The 14,481-nt window shown below is 48.4% G+C and overlaps 1 long non-coding RNA gene across 2 annotated transcripts; it reads right to left on the bottom strand.

The window, feature by feature from the left end:
* Positions 1-315: 315 nt before the first annotated feature.
* LOC109146061 lies at positions 316-13,074 on the bottom strand. Of its 2 annotated transcripts, XR_002047832.3 has the most exons (4): positions 12,914-13,074; positions 5,241-5,331; positions 3,703-5,147; positions 316-2,817 (listed from the first exon to the last, which is right to left on the bottom strand). It is a non-coding gene; the product is annotated as an uncharacterized LOC109146061 (long non-coding RNA). The 2 variants fall into 2 exon arrangements; XR_002047831.3 differs by having other exon boundaries at positions 316-5,147.
* Between the last annotated feature and the right edge of the window lie 1,407 nt (positions 13,075-14,481).

Raw genomic sequence — 14,481 nt, 5'->3', positions numbered from 1 at the left:
GTGCCCTGTTCCTGCCCTGCCCCTGATTTTCCATGTCCCTTCCCTTCTGCCCCCAGTGCTCCACGGCCACCACACCTCCCATTTCCCTGTGTGCCCACGTGTGTCGTCCCCAGCGTCCCCACGTCAGCGATGTCCCGGGGCAGCCACCGGCAGAGCTGTTATCACTCGCAGCAAATGGTTCTTTCCCCTCCACATATTTTTATTTTTGAGTGTCAGATGTGGAAAACCCGACAGGATGATCACTCAGCGTGTACCTTGTGCCTGCTGCCTGCTGGGAAGTCACAGCAGACATGACAAATGAGAGAGGGAGGAATTTAGAAAACACCAAATGGCTCAAAAGGCAGCAGGGCAAATCAAGCCCAGCCCCGTTGTGGTTTTGCTGGTCTTGATAGAGCTGCAAAACCAAGAGACAAATACTCAGATGTTCCACTGGTTTGTCAGCTGGCAACTGGTAAAAATCTTTTCGCACTTTTCCTTGAAGAGGCATCATTTTTTCTTGCCACAGAACTCCTGTGGGCACAACAAGGCGTTCCCCAAAGAGCACTGATGATCTCATCCCGGGAAACCTTCATCCCGAGCAGTGCTCCCTACTCACAGCACAAGTGCTGGATGATTCTCCCTTTGCTCTGGCATCTGTTTCCCCATCAGGGCTTCCATGGGAATTAATATCCAGTATCATACCTGCTCCATCCTGCCCGCTCCGCCAGTCCTCCATGGGGAGGATGTGCCACATGCCAGCGCCACAAATCCTTGAAAAGCCTGAGATGGGGAGGGTGGGAATTACCCAGTGCCCACGGAGCAAAGCCAGAACAGAGACAGGCCCCGAGGAGCTGGAACTGGGCTCCAGCCGTGGCTCAGGGCCTGCTCCCTGTCACAAGGTGTAACGAGACCCTCCGGCCACGCGATGTTTTCCTGCCCTAAAAGCCTCCGCAGGGATTTGAGGGGTGGAATTTAATTCAGCTGCTGCAAGAATCGATGCAGATTTTAGGCCAGATGTGTTGGTGGCAGCCCTGCCCAAAGGCAGCTGTCCCTCCCTGCGTGACACCTGTGCCTTTGGGGACACATTAAGGATTGTCCCCACGTGCTTGTCGCTGTCACAGGAGATGCTGGAAGAGCCTCTTTCTCCTGCTAAATGACCCCTTCCGTGAGACACAGGCTTCCATGGATTAGGGATTTGGAATCCATCTGTGTCCAGCGTGAGGATTCACAGCAGGGAGAGACGAGATGGGACAGTCAGCATTCCAGGTGCTCCACAGTGAGGTATTTCTCATTTTCCCCCTGTGTTCTGCTGGAAACAGCTTTTGAGTCCAATATGCAGCAATATCTGACAGCCACCAAAAGGGATTCACCTCATGGAGCGATGCCAGATCCCAGAATTACAGGAATTCTTCATGTGCACAGTGTCCTTAGCAAAGCTGTGAGACCACGGGGGTAATTTTCTTCATTGTAATTTCAGCCCTGATCACAATTTTCCAAATTTGGAGAGCCCACAAAAGGCAAAAAGAGGAAGACAGAAACTTTAAAATGACCTGGAAAAAGCAGATCAGTGGGCTAAAGAAATGTGAGAGGAAAAAAATACTGTTTAAAGGCATAATAATGGTAAAAGGGTGGGATACTGGTGGTCCAGCAGCAGAAGAAAAGGATGTAACCACGTTGCCACACTCAGTGTAATACTTTAATTTTCACCTCGTTTTAAAGCTGCCTCTGGTTTCAGTCACCATCCGCCAGGAATACCCTGGAATTAACTCTATTGTGGTATTTTCAGCAGTAGCAACACTTTCCTCTGAAATGAAGTCCTCCAAGAACTGCTCTGGCGAGGACTCTGATCCCATTCAGAGGAAGACACAAGATTTATTCCTGTGTTCACTCCTGTCACCAGGATCTGCAGCTCCTGCCCTTATCGCAATTAATTTTGTCTCCCAGCATTTACCCAGGTTTATGCTGCAGGCACTGGAGGGTTCCACAATCCCTGCCTGGGGCAAGATAATTTCATGTCCTTCTGAACCCTCGGAAGGTACAGCAAGATCCCTGGAGCACAGAGCACTCCGTGAACCTCTTGTGAGAATAAGGATCCCTCGTTTGCCTTGCCTGGTAGTTTGAGTTTGCATTCCAAGCATGATTTTTTGCAGGACTCTGGAATTTCTCATTAACTGAGGTACAACCATTTCTAGGAGTTTCTGAGGCATTTTGCAAATATTTGTAGCTGGGGCATGTGGCAAAAAGGGGTTGAAGGGAGACATAATTGATGTCAGCTCAGCAACACTCATTCATCAAAGGATAATTGTGCTAATTAAAACTTTAGCCATAAGTCATGTCCATCCCACAGATGGAGGCCCCATCCCAAGTGTCCAAGGCCAGCTTGGATGGGGCTTGGAGCCACCTGGCATGGTGGAAGGTGTCCCTGTGGAACTGGATGATCTCTGACGTCCCTTCCCACCCAAACCGTTCCATAATTCTCTCTCTATATCCCCACAAATTTGAACCATATTTGAACCAACAATTCTTCACCTTCAGCTTGAGTGGTGAAACAGAACAAACCTCACAAGAAAACCCATTTCCATCCTTTAATTTTTAAGCAGAGCAGCTTCCAGGAGGACTGGGATGGCGAGCAAAGTTGTTTTCTCCTTGAGGACTGAGGAGATGAAACTTACCCCTCGCAGCTGCCTCAGTCATTCCCTTGCAGGCACATTCACCTGGCTCCTGCAGCAGCACAGAGCTGGCACTGCCCCCCTGGCACTGCCTGTGATGAATTTGAGCTGAGCTCAAGGGGTACGAGCCCATCCCAGGCTTCTCTTGGAAAAGGGATCGATGCCTCAGCTGTAAAGAAAAGAATCTGAATCACAATAGGGGTTGCTGGAGGGAGGGCTTTACAAAACATTTGCTGTTTCTAATTTTGGTAAGGAAATAGGCAATTACTGCCTTAAAAAATTAAATGTCATGTCATTTCAAACTCTCTTTGTTTCTCATAAACATCTTGCAACTTGTGACAGAGGTTGTTGGAAATCTCCCCTGATAGCAGTGCCATGTTGGCCAGGAGATGTTTGCTTGGTGCTCCAGCCTTCTCTTCATGTGGGTTGGACTGGTTTGTAGTCAGATAATAAAATCATCTGCTCAATTTAGCTTTAAAACATAAACTTGAGTGGGTCAGTGTTCATTTTCCAGCAGCTCTACCTAATCTCTCCAGAGAGGCAGCTAAAACCGGGTTTGGCCAGCACTAAACCCCCGTTTGCCAGCTGACTTCAGCAGAGGGAGCCTGGAATGTTGATGTGTGCGTCCCCAGGCTTTGGCTGAGGTCCAGCTCTACCTGCTCCCCAAAAGGCTGGGTGGGTCAGGGTGAGCTTGTGTTTGTACCCCTTGGGGTCTGAGTCACCTCCACACCTCATCAGGGTGTAATTTCTGAGGTAAAACACGGTCTGTAGGCTGGGCATCAGCCTGTCTAGATTTTGTCCTAGAAGGTTGAATTCATCCCTAATCCAGTTTTAGAAGGGCTTTCTGCCACAGCATGTGATCTGCAGTTACAGCACCCTGTTGAGTTGGGGTTGGCACCCACTGGACACTGAGCACCAAACCCTGCAGCCAGATTTTCCTTAAAGGATCTCCCAAAGCCACTGGTCCTTTTCAAGAGGAATTCTAGGCTTAAATCCCAATTGCCTGAATGAACTCGCTGGTCTCAAAGCCAAGCAGAAATCCCACCACTGTTACCTGCACCGTTGGCCCAAACTCTTATAAAAAATCGCTGCCTTGGAAGCCGATGTCTCATCAAAGGAATTCTTCAGGGTCTGTCATGTCTTTCACCCTGTAGAGTTCCAAGTTGGAGAATGATATGAGATGCTTTATTCCTAGAAATCTGTGAGGTTTGAAGACAGGGAATTAAAAGGCAAATGGGTGCCTCCCACCTTGCCCTGCTCCTGTGGGCTGGAGCATCCTTAGTTTTTAATTAATTTTAAACGTCACCATGTGTTACTTTTACATCTCCATGGTTTTATCAGACTCTGGAAGCAAAGGGAGAGTCACCAGTGGTGGGGCAGGGACACACAGACGGACACAGGCGTTTGTGCCAGAGCCCAGCTCAGCTGTCCCCGCTAATCCAGCCCGCCCGGGGCAGAGGGAATTAATTACAAAGCTTGGGAAGAAAAGTCAATAACAGGATTGAAACATTCCCACAGGTTTCTCTTGAATGAGATCTCCCAGATAACTTGTGCTGATGGTAAAATGCGGTGCCAGGTGAGATTTTATCACTAATTAGAGGGACACAGTGCCCAGACTTCAGCCAACTCTTGGGAAGCTCCATGAGATCATGGACGAACTGGCTCCAAGGAAAAAAAAAGGCAATACAGATGATTTTCTCCAATAGATTCACCTGTGATAAGCACATTCCAATGACTCAGTGCAGAGCGAGGAGGTGCTGGAATTTTCTAATCCATGAAAATATTATGTAGCATAGAAAAATCCCATCAATGCCTATTTTTTTCCTCCCCACTGGTTGTATTTAAAATTAAATATAATGAATAGGAAATCTGTGGACATTTGCTGTCACCCATGAGTGCTCTGCCCATGAGGTCACTCTTTGTAACGTGGCAGGGAATAAAAAAAATGCATAAAATTACTTCCAGTCGGTTCTGAGGTAGGTCCTGAGTGACCAAATTCCTTGTCCTTTGAAACCAATCCAGATCACGTTGGCTGAGTCCTGATTCAGCCTGGAATTTGTTTTTCCCATCATGTGAGAGGGAGAAAACATCCCGTCCAAGGAGGGCGATGTCAGCTCGGACGCAAACGCCTGGCACAGAGACACGAGGAGAAGGCTCAGCAATGTGAGAACTTTCTGCATTGCCTCGTGCACAAAACCCTCTTGGAAGGACTCGTAACAAACTGAAAGCTCACTGGAAACATCTCCCTTGTTTGTTTTGGCTTCCAGAGCTTTTCTAAGTGTAATTACCAGCAGTTGAGAAATGGAGAGGGCGAAAGAATCTTTGTGGTTCGTGCTCAGGGGCGGCAGCTCAGGAGACCTGGGTTGATTTCTGACCTCTGTCATGGTGTCACAGCAGGAAAATGAGATTTCATTCATCTGCAGGTCCATTCGTACAAACAGGGGTGAGGCTGCCCTGCAGCAGCAGCTCCTGGCACTGAGGTGAACGCTCCACGTCCTGCTGATTTAATGGCATTCAGACAGTTAGATATAATTATATCTCCATTTTTAAGGCTCTCCAGTGCTTATATGTAAATATACAAAACTGTCTTACCAGCACCACGCTGCTTCAGAGGGGGAAATCCCCCATTCCTGCACACAGCTGCACATCCCTTTAAGCCAGCGGATCCAAATGGATTTGTGCCCTGCAAGGACCAACGTCTTCATTAAGATCCCTCTTTGCTGGGCAGTGACAAATCTTTCCCTCAAAACACGGTGATTAAGGTTTAATTTTATTCCGGATTATGGGCAGCTCCTCTTGCAAAGCAGCCCTGGGCCGGGGTTGGGCACATATTGCCTGGAAATGAACGTTCCTCCCCAAAGTGCTTAAGCAGCTTTGGATAAGAATTGATGGCTTCAGGAAGATTAGGAGCATAAGAAAGATCTCTGGGTTAAGAGGACGTGCAGAGAAAGTGCCATCATGGGTTCAGGAAGAACTGCTGCCACCTCTGAGGGTCTGAGGCTTCCACATTGCTTGGAGGAAGTTGGTGGGAAAAGCTGGGTTAGTGAAGGTGATGGATTTACAGATAGGTGAAGACAGCAAATATATGGGGATGGGGTGTGGGCTGTGTGTTTATAAATCATCAAAGCATCAGCAGGGAAATTTCCAGGCTTCCATTTGCTTTGAGAAACAAATCAGCATTTTGGGAGGTTTTATGATGTGGCAGCAACCAGGAGCATCACATGAGATGAAGTTTAGGTGTCATCTTAAACAGGGTGGGGAATAAAATCTGCCTTGTCCAGCCCAAGAGCTGAGTTTGGTGGATGGGCAGAGGCTGGAGGAGAAGCAGAGGGAAAGGAAGAGAAGCCTCCCAGGGCTGGGATGCAAATATTTGTCCTGGTGCAGTTCCCTGTTCCTGCAGATCCTCTCTCCTCTGCTTTTCCTCACAGGTACAGGTTTATTCTGCCAGAGAATGGCATTTAAACACCACCAATTATGACTATTTGTTCTCAAACACATATGTTCCTCCCTCCCCTGAGAGCAGGGGGAGGAGGACAGCGATGAGAGCCGGCGAATGTTTCACCCTCGCTGCAGTGACAGCTCTGATTTGTGACACAGCTTGGAATAAAACGCCGGTAATTTTTCATGGAAAAAACAGTGGACATAATTTTTGTGTGTTTCAAAGAGAACAGCAGAGAGCTGAAATGCCTGGACACACCATTGTGCGAGTGCCAAAATCCTGCATGGATATAAAACTCAGTGTTTTCCACCCGGAGAAATAACATTACAATCAGCCCCAGTTAAGCAGATTCTGCTTGTTTATTGTTTTCCAGTATCTGCAGCTCTGCTCATCAATTTTTCACATTATTCCTTGGCTGTTTCCTCGTGCTCAGTCTCTCTGCTGGTTTGTTTTGTTCTCTGGGGATTTCTTTCATAAATTTTTATTATTTCCTCTGAGAAATCTCTTTTTATGATTTCCAACAAGCGTTGTCACTGTGATAGGGTGGAGGGAGAGGAGAAAGCCAGGCAGCGGAAACTCCTTTAACTTAAAATGCCATGGAAAAACCCCTCTGGCTCCCTGTCAGCCCAAGAAGGTCAAACATAGTCCGAGCTGCAGCTCTGCCAATGGATCCTAAATCCAGTATTTACTATCGATCTCCAGCTCCATAAACACCACCCTGCCAGTGCTGACAGCAGCCCCGACATCAGCGTGATGAAACAGGGCACAAGAATGACTTCACACCAGCTCTGCTCCCAGCAACCACTGCAACAACACTGGGAAAGACCTTCAGTGTGTTTAATTAGTTCTTAGTAACAAGGTTGGGTTGGAGGATGAGGTGGGATTGAGGGGAGCAAAGCTGGGCTGGCTCAGTGCTTGGGGCAGGGGAGATTGGACACTGGTGGTGCAGGGGCTTAGAGCTGAGTTTAAAGCAGATCTTGGGCTCACCTCGGCTGTGGCAGGAGATTTTCCAGCCATATGCAGCACCGGCCCAGCACTCAGGTGGCTGGAGCTGATCTCCAGCTTTGGAGGAGGTTTTTGGAGATTCATCTTCAGTTTTCAAAGAGATTCATGGAGATGTATCTTCAGCTTTGAGGGAGATTTTGGAAATCCATCTGTCAGTGATCTGGCTGAACCCAACACTACCCAGGGGAACAGGAAGGGTCCCAAGGAGCAGAGCTGGAACCCTGGTGCTGCAATCCCATGGAAAGCCAGACTTAGACATTCTCAAAATGCTGGGCACATCCCTCTGCAGAAAGCTGGACCAGGGCTGTGCTGCCATCCCTGCCCTGCCAGTGCTGAGCCTGAGGATGTCCTTTCTGAATTGAATTAAAATCTAGAACCAGTACCATTAAATCACCCAAAACCCAACAGGAATATTTAGGAAAAGTGAATGTTCCGAGTGACCACGGTGGGATTTCGGGAAATGGTTCTGAGTGACAAGAATTCAGATAGTAACTCTTTTTTTTTTAATAAAATGAAGGCAGCAGGAAGAGAATTTTGTCAGACTTGACAAAATTCCTTTTCACCTACCCCAATGATCCCCACCTTCATTCCATCTGTGAAAATCCATGCCTACACGAGTCAATAAAAGCCAATCCAAGGGGAACAGCATGAGCCAGAACTTGGCATTATGTAAATAAAGCACTGAGGTGACATCACTGGGGCAGCAGGGATTTATACCAGCCGAGGATCTGGCCCATAAAGTGGGAATAACTCCCCCTGGTCTGTGATTTATGCTCTCCAGTTATTGACTGCTCCGAAATAAGCCCTCTGTTATAAACAATCCGGGCAGCAAAGAAGGCAATTGTGCCTTAACGAGCCCATGGTTCAAAGCACTGCCCTGCTACATTGACCCTTCTATAGATCAGAAAGTCTCCTTGATTTAATTACCTCACAGAACCCCAGACCAGACAGCTCCAAACCTCATTTATGCCCTGATCTTGCTATTTTTTTTTATTTTGGTGTACTTCATAGTGATTTACAATTCAGCCAAGGGACTCTTCAGGCAGCCAAGGAGAATTGTTTAGAGGGGTTTGTGTGCAATTACATTTTTCTGAGGGGAAAAAAAATGGAAAAAAGGCACATTTTGAGACTTAAAGATCTTGTCTCCTTTCCCAAACACAAACAATAAGCAGTTCTGCCTTTTTAAGTGCAAAGGACTAGGAACTTCAAGGGTAGAATTAAGGGAATTTAAATCAGAGGTGAGCCACTGCACACACTGGAAATGTTCCCATTTGGAAGTTCCCAATCCAGTCGTGCACACAGCTTTCAGCAGATATTACAGGATTGTTCTACCAGGATTATCTCAGCTACCAGGGTATTTATTTTCCCCTTCCAGTCTGTGGCACAGAGCAGTGGAAATCATACGATGTTCCCTCACATCCACCAACGCCTCGTCCCTCCTGGCTGAGCATGTCTCAGGGCCTCTCATTTAAGGAGCCCAAAAATTAATGAAAAAATTATTCAAATGACCAATATTACATCTTAATTTCTTCTGGAGCAACACTGGACTGCAACCAAATGTGCAGCAAACAGCCCTGGCTCCTCTCTGCTGCTTCCTCGGCGCCGCAGCTCACAGGATTCGATTTCCCCACTGGCAGGGAGGGATGAGAGATAAAATTATCGATTAAAATCACAGAATCACGGAGCAGTTTGAGTTGGAAAGGACCTTAAAGCCCATCAGCCCCACCCCTGTCGTGGGCAGGGACACCTTCCATTATCCCAGGGTGCTCCAAGCCTGGCCTTGGACATTCCAGGGATGGGGCAGCCACAGCTTCTCTGGAAGTTTTACTGCAGAGAGCATCAATGTTGGCCACAGATCTTGCTGAGGGCTGATTCAGGTCAAAAAAGGGACCAGGACTGGCTGTGCCAGGCTGGAGGTTGTGGCTGGATTGGGTTGGGACCTTGCATCCACCTGCCCCAGGACTGAGCAGCTCTGGCACCTTCAACGCTGTCAGATGTCGGAGCAGCTCCGCACTTTGGTGATTGTGTTTCACCCTTCACATTCTCGTTTTGTGACATAATTGGATCATTAAAACTGCCACATTATTCCCTTTCTTCCTCTCCCTCCCCCCTTGATTAGCAGAGACACTTATTATCACTTTAATAGGGAGAAACAAGTTCCCTCTGTCCTTTTCCAGTCCTAAAAATATGAGAGTGTATTTTCCAGAGGAGCTGGTGATTGAGGCTTAAATGTTCCACCAGAATACATTAAAATGCTCTAAACATCAAGGTGAAAAAGGGAGTCCTGATACCCAGAGGAAAGTGGGGTGCTTAAGCTGCAATAATTACAGCACTGTAATTATTGTTGCTGTCAGAGCTTACAATCTGCAACATTATATTTAGGCCCCCGTCCAATCCACAAAGAGATCTCTAAAATAATTGCAAAAGGACCTCACTTGAAGACTGTTTGTTTTGGAAAAATAGAAATCTTTGCTCCATTTAAACATATTTCAGCTTGGAGAGCAGTAATATTTTATTTGTGTTGAAAGAAGGCAGGGGCTTATTCAATATTAATGTATGGTTTACAGCGTGGGTTAAAGTTCTTTTCTTATTCTACTCTGTAACCCTGCCCAGGAGACTCCACTCCTGGGGGAGAAGAGGTTTCTGCTGAAGGGACTTGAAATTAAAGAGAAATAATATTCACAGGGTATGAATCTGCCCAAATCGAGATGTTTTCTGCTCAATGTTCTGCTAGATTTTGCACATTGGTGCTAATTAGTGCTGTGAGCTAATTAAGAGCAGTATGTAAGTAGGACACCAGGCAGGGCAGTGTGCTCCTGGCCAGGACAAAGGGACCTGACCCATTCCTGCTCCAGGCTCTTGGTTTGGAGCCCTCTGAGCCCCAGACAGGCGCTGAGAGTTGTGCCAAAGTCACTCCGTGACATTAAAGACTCAAAGTCCAACTGCCTGTGGTCAGAGACAGGAAAGGGATGGAAAACAGGTACCAGGAGAGCAAGAAAAGGGAAAACCAGACCCTGAATCAGGGGGATGCCCTTTAATGACTGAGCTTTAAGGTCCCTTCCAACCCAAACCATTCCATGACTCTGTGATTCCACCAAACCAGGTTTCCCTGGGGAGGTTGGCAGCTGGCAGGATGGGTAGAAGGGATGAGTTTTGGGTCCTCCTGAGGATGCACAGACCCAAAAAAACATTTTCTGCCTTCTTGATGTTTTTCTTTGCTTTGTTCAGTGGAAGAAAAGGGGAGAAGGGAAAATGTTTTAAGTCCTGGTGGCAGTGGCTGTGGCTGAGCTCTGGCACGACCCTTCAGGCTGTTCACGCCCCTCTGGCCACCAGGGTTTCTGCAGAGCTGTTCCAGCAGTCCTGAGCCACCTTCCAGGCAAACCCTCTGGCCCTGGGAGCTGCACAGTCCTGCCAGGTCCTCACCCAAATCCCAGGGCTGGACTGGTGCTGGATCACACGGCACAGGTGGGATCTGCTGGAATCACCAGGGGTTCAGGGGCCAAACCCCTGCAGGACACAGAGCTCAGCTCAGACCTTCACAGACCCCCTGACCACTGGGGTGCTGCTGGTTGTGGTCACCGAAGGCCCTGCATCCTTCCAGGGTGGCATTTAGATGGGTGGCAGTCAGTCAGTGGCACAGCTGAGGGACTGGCACCTGGAGAGCCATCAGCAACACAACCCCCAGGGACAAAACTCCCAAGGAAAAGAGCTCTGTGTGGAGAGAAAAATGGCACCAGTAACAGCACGGAGCTGAACTGGCTGCAGGCAAATCCTGGGCATTTTCTGCCCAGATGCGATTGGAATTGTGGCTGTGAGTGCCTCGAGGGCACAGGTAGGGAGCACACCAGAGGTACACAGGTGTCAGGAATTCCCTGTCCCTCTGCAGTGGGATTTGCAGTGCTCTTCCAGCCTGGGCACTGCCCTGGCACTGCCTCCACCTGTGCCAAGGCTGGGTGCTGCTGGAGTGACTCTAAAATCCAACCCAATCTGCTTTTGATACCACAAATGGGGCAGGAGGAGCAAAACCCATGGTGATGGACACTACTGACTGTGTGCCTGGGACTTTGATTAATTACAAATCAACAGGAGCCTGCAGAGGCTCAGAAAGTCAGATCAGTTTGGGTGTTGTTGCTTTAGACATTAACCAAGCCCTGCTGCAGAACCCAGAGATCCTGAGGGGAAAAAGCTCCTTCCCCCATAATTTTACCTCGATCTTTTTAAGTTTCAGGGCTCCCAAGTGCTGGGGACTCCTCTGCAGGCAGCAGCTGAGCGGGGCTGTTTATTTATCAGAGTCAACCAGAGCCACACAAAAGGTTATGGCCACGGGCCAGATGTCTTTGACATCATAGCCTGTCATTAATGGCATAAATCCTCCGTGATTTCATTTCCCACTGAGCCAACCAGCATCTCTCCCAGATTATTTCAAAGGGGAAAAAAGTCTAAACATTTACCTTCAAACCCCAAACAGATCGTATCATTCTATTCTGCTTGCCCAATATTAAATATATTCTCTTGCACATGGCATTTTTATGGCAGGTTGTGACCACTGCTGGAGCTCATTTCAGCTGGAGATATGCTCAGAAAGAAAAATTTTCTTATGGTTCCCTAAGGGGAAAACAAAAAAAAAAACGACATTTCATTCAACAAAACCTTTTCCAACCACTGCACTTTGCTGGTTTAATGTATTTTTGTCCCCCAGATCTCGGTGTGAGGGAGAGAAATATTTAAAAGCTGGTTCTCTGTGCCACAGCCTCTTCTCTGTGAGAATATTTAACATGGACAGGCTGGAAAAATTTTCCTTCACACCATTTTTGTCCCCTTTTTTTCCATAATATCAGTAATACGCACGTGGTTATGTGAAAAATAATAAGAAATCACTCTGAGCATGAAAGGTCTGAATATCCCTGTAATACCTGAGTATTTTAATTTAAATCCTTTGGGATTTTAAGTCTTCCTGGCCTTCTGCTGCTGGACAATGCACTGCTTGATAAAAAAAAAAGGTGAAAATATTTGATAAGAATATCAGATAATTTTTGACCCATCGCTGCTGGTTACTGAACTGGGCCTAAAATGCCCAGGAAAAGTTTTCCAAACCAAGGCTGGCACCAAACCTGCTGGGATAAACCAGGAATTCTACATTTATATGCAAAAGCAGACAGTCAGACTGTTTGGTTTGACCTCCCTTTTGTGAATATTTGCTGAAATTGCTCCAGATTGCTCCATTTGAGATGAAAAGAGCCTGACAGGACTCCTGCCCCTGGGAGCAAATGTCCAGAAAGTCAGGGAAGCTCTCACTTATCAGCTGCCCTGAGAGGAGAAGTTAATTACCTGCAATTACAGACGAGTCCTGAGATCCAAATGAATTCAAAGAAAGCAAATTTAGGCTCAGCCCAAGCCCAGATTGGCTCTGCTGCACACAGGGCACCATCACAGAGGTGATTCGGTGCCTCCTGATGCTGCTGCAGCCTCCTGGAGCTGCCTCTGCTCAGCCTCGGGAGGCTCTGGGTCCCAGGGAACGGGAGGATCCCATGGAGCATCCACGGTGCCAAGGGGCCAGGGCAGAGCAGCCTGGAGATCCCCAGGCTGAAAGGACGAATGCGAATTCTCCCAGTGTGGAAAAGAACCCTCAGGGGCTCAAGAGAGAAAAGGAAAGTCCCCCCAGCTTCGGTGACGCTGCTCAGAGGAGAAAGGACAGAACTGGAGCTGGGCATGACAGCACAAAGCTCCTGTTGGAGCCACCTCTGCTGCCGCCATCCACCTTCACCCCGCGCCCCAGAGCCCTCACCACCACCAAAGAACGACAGAAGGACCTCCAGCATACCTGAGGAAATAAAAATTGGCCGTTTCCCTTTTATTTTTGGAGCAGTCTGGAATCTCAGGAGGCATCGGCGAGCAAACGCTCCCCAGACGTGCCGACAGCAGGGCTGTGTCAGAGCTCTCCCGCCAGAGCCAGAGTTAAAATATGCCTGCAAAGCACCAGTAGCTTCATTCTTATGACTAACACATCCCAAAGGTGCCATAACATGCACGGAGGCAGGGAATTCTGGGGTGCTGGAAGGAGTACAGCGAGAGGAGGAGCTGCAGAGGAGAGGTTCTGAGGAAAGCCAGCGAGTTATTTTTCCACAATTTATCAAACTACTTTTACTCTGCTCCTCCAAGTACAGAGATGAAAAGTCCCACAACTCCAGCACGAGCTGAGCCAGCCAAGAAAAAGAAAGCAGTTTGCTGTGCTCCCCAGGGCATAGATGATGTCTATTTGTTAACGTTTTGTGATGTGTGGAGGAGACAAACTTCAGGGAAGGAACATGGTCATCTATCTGAGACAAAATCTACCCCGCTGGAACGGGCTGAGCGTGTCTCGTGCTGGGGGCGGGCAGGGATTGCAGTGGAATGTGGGTGGTTTTTGGCACAAATCTCACAGTGCAGGGCTCCTTTCTGGGTAACTCGTGGACTCTCACAGCTCTGCTGGGAATAGTCACAGAACGGTTTGGGTTGGAAGGGACCTTAAATATGATCTTGTTCCAGCCCCTGCCGTGGGCAGGGACACCTCCCACTGTCCCAGGCTGCTCCAAGCTCCAATGTCCAGCCTGGCCTTGGGCACTGCCAGGGATCCAGGGGCAGCCACAGCTGCTCTGGGCACCCTGTGCCAGGGCCTGCCCACCCTCCCAATTCCTTCCCAGTATCCCATCCATCCCTGCCTTCTGGCAGTGGGAAGCCATTCCCTGTGTCCTGTCCCTCGTCCCTCTCCAGCTCTACTGGAGTCCCTTCAGGTACTGAAAATCCACAATAAAATCACCCAGGAGCCTTCTCTTCCTCAGGCTGAGCAATCCCAACTCTCAGCCTTTCCTCATAGGAGAGGTTCTCCATCCCTCTGGTCGTCCTTGCACCTGCTCTGGACTCTCTCCATGTCCTTCCTGTGCTGGGGGCAGAGCAGGAGGGGGATGAGCAGCAGGAGGGGGATGAGCAGCAGGAGGGGGATGAGCGGCAGGAGGGGGATCCCAAACGCTCCAGTCACAGGCATTCCCAGGGCTTACAGCTCCTCGGATGATGACCTGGGTGTCAGCAAAGCTCCACGAGCCTTTAGAGTAGATAAAGCCACCTGCAGAAATGCTGGGAAGTTTCCTCTTGAGCACCCACCAGCAATAACCCCCATCCAAACCAATCTTCCCAGTGACGTGAAAATATCCGTGGAAGTGTGACATGAAAATATCCTTGGAGTGTGTGAGGCTCTCAAGCACTACCCAATTAATGACATCTCAAACACATGCAAATGGCTTTCATGTGGAACAGAATGTCCAAGTGTGAAAACCCAGGATACACCAGCACTGTTTAATCACTTCTGGAGCAGTGACGGGGCAGCACCAAACGTTTCCCGCAGAGGATGGAAAG

The sequence above is a fragment of the Corvus cornix genome, chromosome 18, assembly GCF_000738735.6.
Source record: "Corvus cornix cornix isolate S_Up_H32 chromosome 18, ASM73873v5, whole genome shotgun sequence".
Lineage (NCBI taxonomy): Eukaryota > Metazoa > Chordata > Aves > Passeriformes > Corvidae > Corvus > Corvus cornix.
Note: the sequence above shows the minus strand (reverse complement) of the source record. Positions and strands in the feature narration are given on the sequence as shown.